The 19,957-nt window shown below is 43.4% G+C and overlaps 1 protein-coding gene and 2 pseudogenes across 1 annotated transcript in view; 1 reads left to right on the top strand and 2 right to left on the bottom strand.

The window, feature by feature from the left end:
- Positions 1 to 19,957, top strand: part of LOC135050104 (EF-hand calcium-binding domain-containing protein 14-like) — a 327,290-nt gene that overhangs the window by 12,112 nt on the left and 295,221 nt on the right. The window lies entirely within an intron of this gene.
- On the bottom strand, positions 18,529 to 18,646 carry LOC134938670 (5S ribosomal RNA; annotated as a pseudogene).
- LOC134945979 (5S ribosomal RNA) lies at positions 18,797 to 18,914 on the bottom strand (annotated as a pseudogene).

Here is a 19,957-nt window from a genome sequence, read left to right as displayed (position 1 = left end):
GTATACTTAATGGATGACGAGTGACGACACAGAGGTAGGTACAGCAGTGGCCTACCGTACTGCTATAAGTATATATATAGTATACTGGTGGACACTGTCAGCAAACTGCAAAACTGTCTAAAATGCACCACAGGTATAGAGTGTAGATGGATAGTATACTTAATGGATGACGAGTGACGACACAGAGGTAGGTACAGCAGTGGCCTACCGTACAGCTATGTGTATATATATAATAAACTGGTGCACACTGTCAGCAAACTGCAAAACTGTCTAAAATGCACAACAGGTATAGAATGTAGATGGATAGTATACTTAATGGATGACGAGTGACGACACAGAGGTAGGTACAGCAGTGGCCTACCGTACTGCTATAAGTATATATATAGTATACTGGTGGACACTGTCAGCAAACTGCAAAACTGTCTAAAATGCACCACAGGTACAGAATGTAGATGGATAGTATACTTAATGGATGACGAGTGACGACACAGAGGTAGGTACAGCAGTGGCCTACCGTACTGCTATAAGTATATATATAGTATACTGGTGGACACTGTCAGCAAACTGCAAAACTGTCTAAAATGCACCACAGGTATAGAATGTAGATGGATAGTATACTTAATGGATGACGAGTGACGACACAGAGGTAGGTACAGCAGTGGCCTACCGTACTGCTATAAGTATATATATAGTATACTGGTGGACACTGTCAGCAAACTGCAAAATTGTCTAAAATGCACCACAGGTATAAAATGTAGATGGATAGTATACTTAATGGATGACGAGTGACGACACAGAGGTAGGTACAGCAGTGGCCTACCGTACTGCTATAAGTATATATATAATAAACTGGTGGACACTGTCAGCAAACTGCAAAACTGTCTAAAATGCACCACAGGTATAGAATGTAGATGGATAGTATACTTAGTAGATGACGAGTGACGACACAGAGGTAGGTACAGCAGTGGCCTACCGTACTGTTATAAGTCTATATATAGTATACTGGTGGACACTGTCAGCAAACTGCAAAACTGTCTAAAATGCACCACAGGTATAGAATGTAGATGGATAGTATACTTAATGGATGACGAGTGACGACACAGAGGTAGGTACAGCAGTGGCCTACCATACTGCTATAAATATATATATAGTATACTGGTGGACACTGTCAGCAAACTGCAAAACTGTCTAAAATGCACCACAGGTATAGAATGTAGATGGATAGTATACTTAATGGATGACGAGTGACGACACAGAGGTAGGTACAGCAGTGGCCTACCGTACTGCTATAAGTATATATATAGTATACTGGTGGACACTGTCAGCAAACTGCAAAACTGTCTAAAATGCACCACAGGTATAGAATGTAGATGTATAGTATACTTAATGGATGACGAGTGATGACACAGAGGTAGGTACAGCAGTGGCCTACCGTACTGCTATAAGTATATATATAGTATACTGGTGGACACTGTCAGCAAACTGCAAAACTGTCTAAAATGCACCACAGGTATAGAATGTAGATGGATAGTATACTTAATGGATGACGAGTGATGACACAGAGGTAGGTACAGCAGTGGCCTACCGTACTGCTATAAGTATATATATAGTATACTGGTGGACACTGTCAGCAAACTGCAAAACTGTCTAAAATGCACCACAGGTATAGAATGTAGATGGATAGTATACTTAATGGATGACGAGTGACGACACAGAGGTAGGTACAGCAGTGGCCTACCGTACTGCTATGAGTATATATATATAATAAACTGGTGGACACTGTAAGCAAACTGCAAAACTGTCTAAAATGCACCACAGGTATAGAATGTAGATGGATAGTATACTTAAAGAAAAATCCTTACTGAAAAGGAATATATCAGGCGCTTATGGTTAAGCGATAATATTTAAACAATGCAAATACACATACACCTGTAAAGGCACAGTAGCTGCTCTCAAGAGGTGCTCTGAACACCTAATATACAAGCCAATCTGTCTAAAATAATAAAACAAAAGAGAGCGCATAGAGAATATATACCAATTTATTATTGGATAAAACACTTAAAATGTATTTATACTAATGATTTAAAACATGAATGAATGAAACCGCACAAAAGGAAACCACTGAACTAACAATGATATAAGCCTTTAATCCCAAATGATTGTGGGAAAGAAAACGTTCTCAATGTAGCTGAGAGAGGTAATGTTCAATGTCCCACCATGCAGGTGATAACTAATGAGCAAGGCAATAGAACCGTAGCAGGTCCACTTGATCCTCTTGAAAAATAAGTAACATTTGTAGCAATGCAATAAGAATGTAACCGATTCCTCCCACAGCAAGTGGGTAGGCTACAACCCCCCGCCGCAATCCGACAGTGTGGTATCTCACCGCTGCAGATGAAGAGAGTGGTGGTCCGCTTCCAGAGCTCCTGGGCAATGCGGTGACACGGGCGCGGCAGTCAGATGCGGACAGCGTCCCAGCAAGGGAGAAGGGGGGGAACCCACACCACGGCTGTAGCTGGTAACTGGAGGTGGTGATAAAGTGCTGGATCAGCGCTGCGGCTGTAAAGTGCAGTAGTCAGGGCTCACAGTGATGCGGGAGGGACGTTAACCGCATCACTGTGAGCCCTGACTACTGCACTTTACAGCCGCAGCGCTGATCCAGCACTTTATCACCACCTCCAGTTACCAGCTACAGCCATGGTGTGGGTTCCCCCCCTTCTCCCTTGCTGATATATATAGTATACTGGTGGACACTGTCAGCAAACTGCAAAACTAAAATGCACCACAGGTATAGAATGTAGATGGATAGTATACTTAATGGATGACGAGTGACGACACAGAGGTAGGTACAGCAGTGGCCTACCGTACTGCTATATATAGTATACTGGTGGACACTGTCAGCAAACTGCAAAACTAAAATGCACCACAGGTATAGAATGTAGATGGATAGTATACTTAATGGATGACGAGTGACGACACAGAGGTAGGTACAGCAGTGGCCTACCGTACTGCTATATATAGTATACTGGTGGACACTGTCAGCAAACTGCAAAACTAAAATGCACCACAGGTATAGAATGTAGATGGATAGTATACTTAATGGATGACGACACAGAGGTAGTACAGCAGTGCACTCTGCACTGTACTCCTCCTATATAATATTATTATACTGGTGGTCCCCAGTCCTCACAATAAAGCAGCACACTGAGCACAGATATGGAGTGTTTTTCTTCAGGCAGACAACGTATACTGGTGGTCACTGTCAGCAAAACTCTGCACTGTACTCCTGCTATAGCTGCTCCCCAGTCCCCACAATTAAGCAGTGTGAGCACTCAGCACAGATATATTATGCAGCACACTGAGCACAGATATGGTATGGAGCGTTTTTTTCAGGCAGAGAACGGATAAAAACTGGTGGTCACTTATCAGCAAAACTCTGCACTGTACTAACTAACAGCTGCTCCCCAATCCTCCCCACAATTAAGCAAAAGCAATAAACCAATCAACTTCTAGTTCTACAATAAACAGAGAGGACGCCAGCCACGTCCTCTCCCTATCATCTCCAATGCACGAGTGAGAAAATGGTGGCGACGCGCGGCTGCTTATATAGAATCCGAATCTCGCGAGAATCCGACAGCGGGATGATGACGTTCGGGCGCGCTCGGGTTAGCCGAGTAAGGCGGGAAGGTTCTAACCAGCCTCGGACCCGTGTAAACAAGGTGAAGTTCGGGGGGGTTCGGTTTCCGAGAAACCGAACCCGCTCATCACTACTAATAACATAGTTCCCTGCCTGGTAAACCCAGAACTTTATGCATGTGGTAAACACTGCTTGTAATTGAATATGCCCCACAGTGTGTCACAGATCATAGTGTAATAGATCTAAAATTCTATAACTGTTTCAAGCCTTGTATAAAACACACACACATATTATATACCTAAAGTATTGAATAGCATAATCACGGCTAATTGGATACTCCCCATAGTTGATATATGTTTTATATCATGACTGGTTAACCTAACCTATGAGCTAAAAGTTTGAATCTTCTGTTATAGTTAAATTTCCAGTATAGTGTTTGTCTCATCCCCAGTGCAGATATGTTATCTGCTTTATTGTTTTACGGGGGTCTGTGGGGGTTCTTAGCACATTTTAAATCCACTTTTGACCTCTCAATGCACTTATACCAAAAAATAATCAGGTACCCAAGGTGCAAACACACTTATGCAGCCACTTGTGAATGAAAGGGCCACTTAACCCTTAAACAGAATACAATAGAAAAGAAAATCCTCAAATAAAAAGCGCTCAGTGCTGTTTCATATAGTTATCAAATAATGATAGTATGATACTATCTGTCAGAAAATCAAGAGGGGGATGCTGCTAAGCAGTACATAAAGAAACCGTGATATGAGGATCAACGTCTGTTAAGGAGTGAGTACGGTACACATCACTAGCCACAAAAAATCGTTTTTCTTATACAGATAAAGATACCTTTATGTGCTGATTTATACACTACCATATTGTGAGTGGGGTACGCATCGTATGCTCAGTGGATTTGAAAATAGAAGTTTGAGGGTTTATGATATCTTATGGATTTTAAGGACATATTGTACTATGATGTATTATTGTTTTTTTTATTGTATGTCATCACGAGATACCTCTTTGGATAGAAGATTATTCCATATCAGAACAGAAGGATAGTGTCGGGAGGAGAGACATTCGAATTGGAAATTTTTAGCTCCATACATGGACACTAAGTTTCATACTATCATTATTTGATAACTATATGAAACAGCACTGAGCGCTTTTTTATTTGAGGATTTTCTCTCAATGCGCTGTATCTAAGTTCCGAAGACATTTAATTTGAATTTCTACCAAGTATATTTTTGCAGATAGCACAGAACAAAGATGCTTCATGGCACCGGAAATAATTTATTTTTCTTCAATATGTGCAGTTAGAACCTTAAAGAAAAAATATACATATTTTAACAATATGTAACTTCAAAAAATTCTGGATTTCTTAAGTCTAAAATTAGCTTTTATTTAGGCTTGTTTCTGAACTGCTATAAATGTAATAATTGTATTGTCATATTTTTTTCTGGAAACAGACATTTCTTAGCAGAACACCTTATCTAAAAGTACATTTAAATGCATATACTGTATCACAGCAGACCCTAAACCATCCAAATATCACATAAGCATTGTGCTTTTGCCATGTTCGTAAGGATTTCTTTACATGCATTGCTTAATTGAGCCAAGGGAGATTTTGCTGATAATGTTCTTTCTAAAATCTGCTGAATCCCCTGAGGCTTACCATTGTGTGTTTTCCGTGACTACAGAATGAAAGAAGAAGAAAGATTGTGTGAATGCATCAATCCATTACAATAATCTTCTTTTCACTAAGCACACCCCTAGGAAAAAATAAACCCAAAGAATACTTAAAAAGATATGTGCATTTAGAATACACAATAAGAAATAAGCAAATAAATAAATGTTGTACTGTTTTTTTGTGGTTCTAATTGTAATTTAAGTATATAATTATATTGCTGCCTTCCATCTCACCATTTCTCTCTCTTACCTCTGTCCCCATTGACTGTTGTGAGGGCTTGGGGGGGGGGCAATGCAGTAGGGTGATTGTGAGGGTGAATATATATACAGTATATAATTTTATTCTTCAGGATGAACTATATTAACCACTAAATACTGTATTCAACTAAACTTATGGGCAGAGAGGAAACACTGCTGGACACTTCGGGGGGGGGGGGGAGGGGGTCTTGCATCATTAGACCCCATCTAGTAGTATCAAGGGCTAAATATTGAAATTTGTAGGTTCGCAGAGGGGGCTGGAGCTAAAATGATGCCCTCTCATACAGTGCTGCAATTTCCATGTTTATCTCCCCATCCTGCCCATTTCCCTAGGTAGTGGGCAGGAGATCCACCTACTCTACCAGAGGTGTGTGGGTAACTACCTGAAAAATTGTGAGTCTCCAGCAACTTCCAGGAGAGTATGCAGGTATGACTGAGGTTTTGGGTTCAGTTCCTCTCAAGACCCTGGAATTACACAATTTTTTACTCACAATGGTGCCATTGTGAGGAAAATATTGTGTAATTCCTGTGTTATTACTTGGTGGTAATTTGTGAAGTGCCGCCCTTTTTTTCACAGTCTGCATTCTGCTAGTTGTGCAGTCAAGATCTGTTTTTTTGTTATTGTTTGCCTCTCAAGACCCTATCTATTTGTGTTTAATTGGTTTGTTCTCCCCATGTTGGCATGTGTTTCCTAACACAGGGGGTCACACACAGCCGCTCCAATTAGAAAAATGGTGGCTGACCGCCTGCAAAAACAGCTTAGCTGCGGCTGCAGGGGCTCTTCCACAGTTGCTGTGAGCGCAATTAAATTGTGGTTGCAGCCGCTGGGCAGGCCATTCAGCATGTTGGGCAGCCTTGCCCTGCGATGGGCGGCCACCAGCATAAGATTGAAAGGATTGTAGATTCTGCTTTTTAGCAGAAACTGCAATCCTTACTGAATAACCCCCACAATCCATAAACATGCTGGTAGCATAGGTGCCGATTCCATGGGTGCTCCCGGGCTCGAGCACCCACAGACCACGAGGAACATCCACAGAAACAGCCACTGCCCTAGTAGATTGATTGAGAAGTGCTGAGGGCTGCCGAAGCGCTTCTGTACCATACCTATGTAAAAAAACAACCAAAAATGGTCGCCGCCGAGGAGGAGATAGACGCTAGAGGTCACATTTGACCTCTAGCACCTGTCTCCTTGGTGACGGTCATTTTAAGAGGGAGTTTTTTACACTGCTATGGTACAGAAGCACTTCCACAGCCCCCAGCGCGTCTTAATCTACTGCGGGGGCTAGCAGTAACCACTGATGCCCACACCCACCCTCCCTAACTTTACTGGGACAGTGGCCAGGAGATACCGGGCAACATGCAGGAAACCCCTGGCAATGCACAGGAATCCCCTAGCAACGTGCATGAAACCCCTGGCAATGCACAGGAGACCCCTAGCAATGCACATGAAACCCCTGGCAACGCATAGGAGATCCATAGCAATGTGTATGAAACCCCTGGCAATGCACAGAAGACCCCTAGCAATTTAAGTGGCATTATTGTGTGTGGGTATAAAATGGTGTCAGGCCATAACTGTGTTTATCAGAATATGTAATTGGTATAAGACATTACAGTGTGTGGCATATTGTGTAATAGACATTACAGTGTGTGGCATATTGGGTAATGGGCATTATGGTGTGTAGCATAATGTGTAATAGGCCTAACGGTGTGTGACATATTGTGTAATGGGCATTACGGTGTGTGGCATATTGTGTAATGGGCATTACTGTGTGTGGCATTTTGTGTAATGGGCATTATGGTGTATGGCATATTGTGTAATAGGCATTACGGTGTGTGGCATATTGTGTAATAGGCATTAAGGTGTGTTGCATAATGTGTATTGGGCATTACGGTGTGTTGCATAACGTGTAATGGGCATTACAGTGTGTTGCATAATGTGTAATGGGCATTATGGTGTGTTGCATAATGTGTAATGGGCATTATTCACTGCCGCGACTGCCCGTTCATACCCGCTGCCGCCTCCTGCCGAGCACCCACCAGCAAAAATATAAATCGGCACCTATGGCTGGTAGGGTACTTGGATTGTGAAAAAAATGACCTTAGCGTTGATACTGTATGTGCGTAACTCCACTGTGGCAGTGAATAACCAAATATTCTCTGTAAAGAACTGCACAGAATAAGCGTGTGCTATTTAGGAAACCGTTAAGAAAATAAATATAGGAGCAGAAAATAATGCCAAAACTGATTTGTATTTTTTAAATGTTATATAGTATATTTGTAACTTGTTTTTCGCTGACCCATATCTTTTTAAGTTTCAGCACACCGTTCATTCTCTTACCAAATCTTCTGCAGTTAGCTTCTGCAAAACTCTCTCTCGCTTTTTCCACCAACTCACTATCCCCCAGGAGAGTTACTGCTAGAGGTCAAATAATCCAATATTCTATGTTTCTGATAATGCAGCTTTCCTGAGAAATGAAAAATGTTATCCAGCAAACTTTCTGTTCCCAATTACTTTTCATCTGAGTTTATCTTTCAGATGAGCAGCTGCTTCTTAAGATAAGTGTTTAAAGCAAATGTTTCTGACAGTGAATGAAAGATAAAGGAACTATTTGCATCAGGTGATGTGTCCTATTGTTTCATTTTCTAGTGTATAGAGCCAGATAGTTGATGTATCTTTCATTACATAACTTTACAGTATGGGAAATGGGAGACACATCCCTCTGATTACATTTCATTTAAGTAAATTGCTATTAATAAAATATTTTGAGATGTTTTTTAATTCACTTGCTCCAAAAAAAGTTCAAACTCAGACTTTAGAATCATTATTTGATCTGACTCTTACAGTAGGTTAATTTCAGATTAATAGGCTATTTTCCCTGTTTGGTCAGTATTTATCCCACGGGGCTGTCTGTGAAATTGTAGCTTAGGGGTTAGTACACAGCACTGACCCATGAGCTGTGCCCTATTGGTAAAAAGTAGTTTTAGGTATAGAACGCAAGGACTGATAAATCAAAGGACAAAAGAACATTTTGCTAAAGAAAATATATTTTAACCATCCTCTTATCTCTATATTCACCTATTATGGGAAAGGGAACTGCTGCTCTGACATGCGGGCAGGGCCGGATTAACAATGGGGCAGATGGAGCTGCAGCTCCAAGCCTCCCATTGACAATAGGCCCACAGAGTCCCATGCAGAGAGAAGCCAGTGCTGACAGGCAGAAAACATTTCTCCTGTCTGTGTCTTCACTCACCAAAACCATTCCCCCAAATCGCCTCCCTCCAGGAAAAAGCTCCACCTATCCTCTCCTGGCCGCCCGCAGCCATGCTCAACCGGCTCCCTCCCCTCGTGTCATACAAACGCACTGACCTCGGGCGGTATTAAGCTCCGCCCCTGGATCGCGATAAGCTCTGCCCCCTGGTTTGATCTGCAGCTGTGCACCCTCATACTGCCTGAAGCCATGCTCACTTGCCATCTGAACCTTCTGTCCCCAGACCACTATAAGCTCTGTCCGCTGCTCCACTCATTATGCACCGAGTCACCCCTACACCTGTGGTCACCTGAAGCTCTGCCCCAGACTGTGATAAGCTCCGCCTCCTGGTCAGTCAGCAACATGCTATGTCCTTTCATTTGCAGTCCTGTCCATTCAGCTGCTGCCAGTCTTGTTATTGCAGACATTTAAATATGCCACCACCCAGTGCTGTGCAATGTTCTGCAGCTGCTGCCTGTCACTGGTCTAGGCTTTAGAGCAGAGGTGTTAAACTCACGTCCTCTACCGCATCCTGTTGTGGCCCACGGGCAGGGGTCCTTTGTGGCCCGTTGTCAGTGGTTAACTTGGGCCAGAACGGCGCTGAACTGCGTCCCTGTCATTTCACTTCCATCCACCCACAGTGATATTGCCCCGCTGTCTGCACCCCCCTCCAGCACCCATAGACTGAGTCATGGCCAAGGTCGGTGTGAAGCAGCCAGCAGGGAGCCTTGGAGCCCTGACAGACAGCCGCAGCCCTGACCACCTGAGTCCTTCAAGCTGGAGCCCTGACCCCTGGAGCAGCATGTCCACGAAGGAGCATCCTGCTAATGTAAGTCTCTGGGGCATGCTCCACAGGGGATGGGGGTGCAATTGGGACATTATGTGTAAATGTCACTATATGAAGCATTATGTGTAACTGGGGGATGTAGTTAAAATGCCGCCAGATGGGACCCCGGCATTCAAAATACCAACGCTGGAATCCCAAAGGACGCCCTAAGCCCGGCGTCTAAATCCTGAGGAGCTTGGATCCTGGCATCAAAGTTGAGCTGAAGAGGCGCTCTCACCACTCTGCTACCCTGCTGTTGGTGCTTGTCACACTATATGACAGACATCGACAAGCATGGCTCTTAAGCTGGGTACACACTAGCAGATATATCTGCAGTTCAATCGATCTGCAGATATATCTGCAGATGGTGGTTGTTCATACACACAGAAAGATGCACCAATATATCTTAAAGATATATCTGCTGTTCAATCTATCTGCAGCTGTATATGCAGATGGGGATTGTTCATACACACTGAAAGATGCACTAATATATCTGCAGATATATTGGCCATCTGCTGTGTTGCACAGCAGATGCAATATATCTGTGAAAGATGTCTTTCACAGACATATTGCTTGTACACACCTGCAGATCAGCAAAATATATATTGGACAACCAACTGATTGGCCAATATATATGCCAGCGTGTACCCAGCATAAAGGCGCGGGACCATCGGCCAGTGTGTACGGCCGATACGTCTGTGAACTTCGTCATTCACAGACGTATCGCGTCGGCCCCGCAGCACAGCCGACGGCCAATGTATCTACCGATATATTGGCGCGTCGCTGTGTGTGTACGGGGCGGTCGGCTGACCGCCCGTACACATGCTGCGGCGGCCGGCGGTGATTGACAGATGAACTGGGCGGGTGTGTGTACACGCCCGCCCAGTTCATGACGTCAGTCCCCGACGGATCGGGCAGTGTGTATGCTCAACACACTGCCTGATCCGTCCATAGATATATCTGCAGATCAATTGATCTGCAGATATATCTATTAGTGTGTACCCACCTTTAGTGTCAGGTCCCTCCGGCTCCCTTCTCCCTGCTGCACCTGTTGCTCTCTATGACCAGCAGCGGTGCTGGCAGCTTCAAGCTAGGCTCCCGTGCAAGTGCCACACACTCCTCCTCTCTCCAACTACTGTGTACATATGTGTAAGGGGGTGTGGTATGGTATCCCGGCGGCCGAGCTCCCGGCGACCAGCATACTGGTGCCGAAAGACCGACCGCCGGCATACCGACAGAGTGGTGCGCGCAAATGAGCCCCTTGCGGGCCACGCTATTTATTCTCCCTCCAGAGGGAGAAAAGCTGTCGGTATGCCGGCTGTCGGGATTCCGGCGCCGGTATACTGTGCGCCGGGAACCCGACAGTCGGCAACCTGAAGACCACCTGTGTAAGGGGCACTACTTCTGTGGGCATTAGATGTGGCACTACTACTATGGACTTTATGAGGGATATTCAATTACCATCAAAGAGCGTGAAAACTCCTGATGTTTCTGTGATATTTTTTTTTCCGGGATATTCATTTTGAAAAGCCGAAAAAAAGTACTTTTTCACCTGAAAAAACACAGGTTCAGTGAAACCTGTGTGTTTTTGTCTGAAACAGCCCGTTTTTGGTCAAAAACTGAGCTGTTTTCTGGGATTTTGTTTCACCTGCCGTGACGTGAATTAGGGGTACTACTGTGTGTCATAATGTGAATAAGATACACTATTATTTGGTGCAATATGAATCAGGGGCACTATGTTTGGTGTAATGTGAGTAAGATTGTGCAGCATAATTTGAATTAGGGGATACTTTTGTGTGACCATGCCCCTTCCTTGTGAGACAACACCCCTTTTTTTGCGGCGTGCTTTCTCTTTATTACGTATGGAAGTGAGGGCACAAATATATAGTTTGCAGGTGGGGGGGAGGGGGCACCGAACACCCTAGCACCGTCCCTGGCCACACTTATGGAGTTCAATGGAGTGTGCTCCTTTAATAGGCACATCTGTGAAAAAGCTATGTGTTGCTTGTGCAAATTTTTGGGTGGTATTCATGTGACCGCCGGTCAGCTGACCGACAGTCACATGACCTCCTCCATGAGCCCGACGGCTCACTATCCCGATGGTCGGCATGCCGACCAAAAGGGACTATTTCCACTCGTGGGTGTCCACGACACCCATAGAGTGGGAATATAACCCGTGGCGACCGCAGGTCGCCACCGAGCCCGCAGCGTGGCGAGCGCAGCGAGCCCGCAAGGGGCTTGCTGCACTCGCACCTCCCCGCCGGGATCCCGGCGTCGGTATGCTGCCGGGATCCCGGCGTCGGTAAGGTGACCGGCGGTCAGGAGACCGCCGGTCACCAGTACTACACCCCAAATTTTTTGGTGGTTCATAAATTATGTTATCATGATAGGTCTCTATGTGTTAGAGGTAACAGTGCTCCTTGGTATCTCCCTTTATTTATAAATTTGCCTGCAGCTTGCTGTCTGTTTTATCCTATTCCAGGGGGATGTGGTCAATATACTGCCTGTCGGGATCCAGGCGTTCAGGGTCCAAATGCCGGAATCCCGTTGTCGTGTAAATGCCAGCGGTCGAAATCCCGACCGCAGCTCTGTATTCCCACTCAGGTGGTGGGTCCACTTCACCATCCGAGGGGGAATATAATAGTGTGCAAAGTTCGCCACCGGGCTCGAAGCACGGCAAATGCAGCTAGCCTGCGAGGAGACTCTGCCTCGCCGCCGGGATTCCGGCTGATGGGATCTCATACCAAACCCCTCCAGGGGCCATACATAGTGTGTGGCTGTGATGTCCTGTGTATTTTGTGGTGATCATTTCAGTTCTCTGAATCCTATGCTCTCTGTATAATTTGGTGGTCACTGATGCTCTCTGCCCTTGATGTCTCTGTATTTAAGTGTTTGCTCCCTATTAACACATACTTTTATATAATAAAAAGACAATAGGGATTCATACACAATAAAACACAAAAATTCTATATATTTTAATTATATTGTAGTATATGGTGGTCACTGATGCTCTCTGTATTATAAAGCACTCACTATGATGCTCTCTTTAATATATGGTGGTCGCTGACGCTCTCTGCATTATATGGTCGTCACTGATGCTCTCTCTATTATTATTATTATTATTATTATTATTATTACATTTTATTTATAGGGCGCCACAAGTGTTTCGCAGCACGTACAAAGGACAGTACAGGGAGACAAAACTTAGCATAACAGTAAATAAATAACAAAAATGGAGTGCAGGTAACAAAGAGCAACACAATTCTCAAAACATAATACAGCTTAGATGTAAGTAGCGAAGGAGTAATCATTGTACTACTTGGGGCTGGCGGCCATAGATAGAGATGAGCCTTTACCAGCAGGAGAAAAAGCAGGTAAAGATGGTCGCTGAGTGAAATGTGTCAAGAAGAGGGCTTAGACAAGAGGAAAGAGGGCCCTGCTCTGAAGAGCTAACAATCTAGTGGGGAGGGGCAACAGACAGATGACATGAGGTGCAAGCAAGCAGGTAGAAGCCTGATGGTGGTATGTGAGCAAAGCAGAGATGTCCAAGGCATGGGGCAGGGGGATGGAGGAGCAGCCTAAGGACTAGGTTATGCATTGGAGGGGTACGCTTTGATAAATAGGTGGGTTTTCAATGTCCGTTTGAAGCTTTGCAAGGTCTGGGAGAGTCTAATGGAGCGGGGGAGCGCATTCCACTGAAGGGGTGCAGCAATTATATGGCACTTACAGCGATGCTCTCTATTAAATGGTGGTCACTGCAATGCTGCGATGTCTGGTTTATATCTTGGTCACTGATGCTCCCTTTATTGTATGGTGGGCACTGCGATGCTCTCTGTATTATATGTATGATATTAAACACTTAATAATTTTCAGTGAGTGTGATTTCAAGGTGTAAGGGGTTGATTTTTCAAATGTATAGTTTCGCTCTACCATAAACATAAAAGGTAATACAATTTTTTTTTGTTATCTCCATTAGCAGTAGTAGTAGGAATATTAATAATAATAATAATAATAATTATAATTATAATATACACAAAAATCCTAGTCAGTGACTTTTTCTATAAACATGAAAGTTACCATTTCCTACAGTCTTTGCATGGGAAGCCTATTAAACTAGTACTGTGGTGGTACTTGAACTACCACATTACCTCTTCTGTTAGTGCTATCTCAGGATGGCAATGACAGTTCACATTTGCTTTTGTTTGTTTGTTTTTTATATATATTTTTATATGTAAAGAATTTTTACAAGATTTTTTATCTTCTTAAATATTTTTTCAAACTGAAAGCCCAAACCGGCTCGCTCATGCACATCTACAATGCAGTAAGTTAACCCTAACCGCTCTGGTCCAGTATTGCCATTACAGCTCTTTATTTTTCTATAAAGTCAAAAGTTAAAAAAGGCAGTTCATTTATTAATTACTGCAGTGGCTAGAAATGTGAAATGAATGCTTACATAAATATGGCAATAATTAGTGAACAATTTTGGATTTTACTTTTTTGTTATTAACGTAAACTATTCTAGCACTCAAGGAAAGGCAGACAATACAGTTCTTACCCTTTCACAAAATAAATATACAACTTTTTCTTGTTATACTGTAGCTATACTATAAAGTGGTTGAAGGTATCCACCAGCTATGCCCTCCATAGATATAGCCACACCCACAGTACTGGTTACACCACACATTAGTCATTCCACCGCAGCAACTGGCACACAATGTGCCAATAGGCCCTTCATACATTTCAGCTCCAGATCCCCGAAGACATTAATCTGGCACTGCATGCGGGGTCATTCCGACCCGTTCGCACGCAGCGGTTCTTCGCACATGTGCGTCATTGCCTAGCGACGGCCGTCGCCGGGCACCGACGGCAGGACCGATGAAAGCGATTGCAGGGGCGATCACAAGAAGATTGACAGTGCGAAGGAGGATTGGGGCGTCTACTCACCGTTTCCCCGGCGTGGTAAGGCGAACGCAGGCATGTCCAGGCGTTTGGAGGGCAGATGTCTGACGTCACAGCCGGAACCTTCATCGCTGGATCCATTGCACTGGATAAGTAGGCGCAGGGCTAGTCTTGTTTTGCTTGAAACTTTTTTTAGCATAGCAGGGCTTCACAAGCGATCACAGCCCCGCTATGCTAAAATACACTCCCCCACAGGCGGCGTCAAGTTGATCGCACGAACAGCAAAAAGTTGCTACAGTACATGCGATCAACTCGGAATGACCCCCATAGCTGTTGCCCAGCCATCCTGCTAACTGCAATTTGCATAGAGGGGCACATACAGTAACCCAGATATATAGAAGAGTGAGGAGTCCAAGCACAATCATACTTTAAGTCCTCTACTGACCAGTATAGCTGTGAGCAGGCCCTGGCATTTAAAGCACCTTGCGTCAGCATCTGGCTCCTGGCATCGACTCCTCCGCTTGCTATTCCTGACTCCTCCTACTTCTTAGTCTATGCTCTTACAGATATAATTAATATTAGAACAATATACAAGTGTACCTCATTCAATTTCTATGTATTAAAATACAAACAACAGAGCTCATCCTGCACTGGTTTCAAACATATGCCATAGTCAATGTTTCCAGGGGTGGTGATACCTGAGCTCACCTGATGTCTAGGTATATGTGTCTTAAATAATCATAAGTGTGCAACGGTGTATTTGTAGTGGCCTTTATTGAGGCACAATCCTCAGGTCACATACATGTGATTTGTAAACACAAGGTGAGTGAATAGGTTAGCTGAAAATACATGAACTATAATTAGCATGCATATGAGCAGTCAATAGCAGTGTTTTACAGGGGAGATTACTAAAACATTCCGAACATGAAGGTATGAAGCCTGGCCGGATCAGCCCGGTCAGTACTCCAGTCCATTTCCAAACCAGTTATACTCCAGTTCAGTACCAGTTCACGTAAGAAGTGTCACCATTCCGGTTCCAGACTTGTCAGCATTCCAGTTTGGTTCCACTCTGGTTCTACTTCAGTTCAGTTCCAGCCTATGCAATAAGTGACATCATCCCTGTTCCAGTCCGGTCAGCATGTTAGTCCAGTTTTCACTTCCTTTACACAAAATCTGCCTACCCTAGTACCAGCTGATACAGTACTACTCAAGTCTACCTCAAGGAATTTGTTTTATTCTTAATCCAGTGTCATCCTAAATGTCAGTCACCTCAGACTTCAGACAAGTATTCTAATCCTACACTCTACCAAGAACATCAAAACCTAATCCCATGACAACTGTTTCCTCTATTTCCTCTTCTGTTTGGCTGTTCATTGTAACATGACACTAAAGGCAGCTATTATAATTCTAGAAATGGACATCAGTGGGTCTAACCACCGATGGTCTACATCAGATGGTGCCATCATTGGTTTAAATAGATGGCACTAAACCAATAGGAAACCATCAAGAGTGTACACCACTGAAATCAATTTAGTGGCTCTAAATTACTGGGGGTCAGGGCTCGTGAATGGTGGATCAACCAGGGAAAAGGATGGGGCTAGGTGGGTAATATTGTGGGGCAGTACTATGCATGTGCCCCCTAGCACCACAGAAAAAAGTAAACCATTGCAACACTCTTGCACTAGATGATGATGAACCATGGGATCTCCACCATTGATGGCAAAGCCATCAACCATGGTTGATGGCCATCCCCATGCAATTCAATTATTCCCTGCTTTGTAAAGCAGAAAATGAATCTCATCAAGAGCAGCTGACAGGGGTCAGGCTATACATTCCACTTGACTCTAACATACTTAATATCAGTGCACATAAGCCCACTAAGTTCTTAAACTTTTTCCATTTCAGTCCTTCTGAACTTGTGTGCATTTGAGTCCTTTTGTATGTACTGTAAAGTAATCCAATTTTAATCAAGCATCCATATGTTTTCCATAAGCAAGATAGCTGCAGTAGAACAAGACATTTTGGCACACAAGGGTATTTTAACTAGCTTACGTATTTTTACTGTTCTTATGGTTTAATATACAGGGTATGAAATTACTGTGATGGAAACATGCATACACAATAACACAATACACAGTATTTCTATATTTTGGTATGTGTATATACTGTACATATACAGTATTGTGAGTGTATCTATCTATCTATCTATATATATATATATATATATATATATGTATATATTTTATTGTGAGCAGATACCGCCTCCTGGGTAGACAGATGCACTTTCCAACAGCGGTCCAGATAGTGACACGCCAGTTCAGGGTTTTTGGTGCAAATATTCTCAGCTATTTTTAGTTGCGGCAACAGTAAAGCAAAACATAAACATAAATCCTAGCCCATCTGGTCACTAACTATACACAAGGTTTTCCTCTCTGTGTGGGAGAAGGACCTACTGTCCAGCTCACCAAAACAACAGTTCAACACAGCACTCACTTCAGGCAGTAATGGTGTCTCCTCTGCAAGCCTGCAGCTTGCTCCCTAGGCAATGAGCAACTTCCTCTCCAGACTGACAGGTTTTTTTATTATTACACCCATGCAAGTGTTAGCACTAATAGTCTTCTCTGAGGCTACAAGCCTTCAAAAACCACACTCTAATTAAGCGCCTAATTCAGACCTGATTGTAGCAGCATATTTTTTCTCTAATGGGCAAAACCATGTGCACTGCAGGTGGGGCAGATATAACTTGTTATGAGAGAGTTAGATTTGGGTGGGGTGTGTTCAAACTGAAATCTAAATTGCAGTGTAAAAATAAAGCAGCCAGTATTTACCCGGCACAGAAACAAAATAACCCACCCAAATCTAACTCTATCTGCACATGTTATATCTGCCCCACCTGCAGTGCACACAGTTTTTCCCATTAGAGAAAGAGTTTGCTGCTGCGATCTGGTCTTAATTAGGCCTAAGTCTGTTTTTTTAAGAAACATAACTTTTCCTTCAGTTTTAAACTCATAGGACAGAAACCATGGACATATATACTTGCCCTCAAACACAATTCCACTGCTCTTACCACATATCCCCTCTTCCTGTTTCGACTTGTGGGAAGTAACACATGCAATCCCTAAACAGCAGATACAAGATAGTGCATCTGCATTAGCTATTTGTGTACCAAACTGATGTTAAACTGAAAAATTTAAATGTTGTAATGCCATGTGCCATGTCACACCCTCTCTACAAAACTGACCAAACCTACTTCAGCATGCCACAAACCATCCCCCATAGTGACATGGTGGCTTTTCCTGCCCCAATTAAACACTACCTGGCAGGGATGTTTTAACAGAGGAGAGGGCCCATGTGCAGACTCCAGGCGGGCCCCCTCTTCTTCACAGTGCTGTAGAATCTGGCATTGTGCCAGGGTCATATGAGGATAAATTCAGTATGGAACCGTACTAGTCTTACAATATAAAATAGGTATGAAAATGACATCAAAGATGAAGAAACCAATATATATGCAGTTGACAAAAAAGGTTTTAAACTGCTTTTAATTGGCGGTGCTCCCAGGAATTTTGTAGACTAGACTACAATTAAAAAGGAGAGAAAAGACAAAAAACCCTTGTTTGGGAGCACTCGTTTGTAATAATTGGTATAATGTGAAGTAGAATATGTGATGAAATGACATAAAACTTAACCTTTAATTGTTTCTTGAATAAAAAGAAATAAGTGTGAAATAATTTTGAGACACGTGTCTAATATTTGGAATAGCGAACTTGTTTAACCTTTTTAGCAAATGAGGTACAAGTTAATAAAGGAAGGTGAAAATATCAGAAAGAATGTGTTTAATGGATACCATAAAGCTCTGATGAAATAAGGGTATCCAGAAAAGTCACTGTACATGCCTTGGAATAAAGGTTTCAATAGAGGCGTGATGTGGTAGCAAGGTTGAGTTGGCAAAAAGAATCTTTTGAGAAGGAGACAGGGGCCCACTGCACCTGGTATTCTCAGGAGGTTTCCCTTCCTGATACTGACCAGGCCATACCTGCTTAGCTTCCGAGATCGGACAAGATCGGGCGCATTCAGGGTAGTATGGCCGTGGGCCTGTTGTTTGAAGTGTAGAAAAAGAGATAAGAGGGGGAAAACCACTCCTATTATCTGTACTGTACATAAATCAAAACCATGAATGGTCCGGGAGGGTTTTTCCAGAAACAGGAATATGGAAAGCGTTGGAAAAGATTTTTCCTTTAAAAGGGCCCACTGCACCTGGTATTCTCAGGAGATTCTCCTTCCTAGTACTGACCAGGCCATGCCTGCTTAGCTTCCGAGATTGGACAGGATCGGGCGTATTCAGGGTAGTATGGCCGTGGGCCAGTGTAGAGGAAATATGAGTGACATGAGAGAGTACACTGTTCTCTGTACTTAACACTCAACCAAGGCCGTAAATGGTCTTAAAATGGTATTTCCAGACAAGGGTGTGTCAGGATGATTCTGAGTGTCTAGGATTTATTATGACATTAGATGGATTTGATAAAGGTGTAGTGTGGTGGGTGAAGTTTTGCAGATAGTGAGCTCTCATGAAAAATGCTAGAAGATGATATGTACTGTGTATGTGTGTACCTTAAATCTTAATTTAAGAGAAAGTAATAAATGAAAATCAAAGCTCAGAAAAAGGCTCATAGATGGTTCAATGATAATAAACAATATACTTGCTGGCCCCCTGGAGGGAAACCAGATGAGTAATCATGTGCTGGCAAAGAGCTCAAGGCTGGCTCATGGATAATATATAAAGCCTAATAATGAGAGTTAAATTAATCAATACCAACTATTGAAGAACAGAGTTTGGAACTAATTAAAGCAGCGGTGGCCAACCTGTGGCTCTTGAGCCACATGCGGCTCTTTCTTTCTTCAAATGTGGCTCCTAACACACAAAGTCACATGACCACAACAGATCCGGTAACCACTGCTCTCCAGAAAAACACGCAGCAGCACTACGGGGACTTAGAACTGAGGGAGCCAGATACTAGAGATGAGACACCCACCAGCACACAGAGGACACATAAGAGGCTGCTGCAGTGGCATGAATTGGGGGAAGCTGAAGTGACACATGAGGGTGCTGGCTGAAGTGACACATGAGGGTGCTGGCTGAAGTGACACTAGGGTGCTGGCTGAAGTGACACGAGGGTGCTGGTTGGAGTGACGAGAGGGTGCTGGTTGGAGTGACAAGTGGGTGCTGGTTGGAGTGACACATGGGGGAGCTGAAGTGTATTATGTGAATCTGGATTTTTCAATATACTTTAAGTGGATGTGGCTTTTACAATTATTTTATGTGGAAGTGGCTTTTTCAATGTATTTTATGTTGGATCTGGCTTTTTCAATGTATTTTATACCAGGGGCGTGGCTTAGAAGGCACAA

This window comes from Pseudophryne corroboree, chromosome 1 (genome assembly GCF_028390025.1).
Source record: "Pseudophryne corroboree isolate aPseCor3 chromosome 1, aPseCor3.hap2, whole genome shotgun sequence".
In the NCBI taxonomy this organism is placed as follows: Eukaryota; Metazoa; Chordata; class Amphibia; order Anura; family Myobatrachidae; genus Pseudophryne; species Pseudophryne corroboree.
Note: the sequence above shows the minus strand (reverse complement) of the source record. Positions and strands in the feature narration are given on the sequence as shown.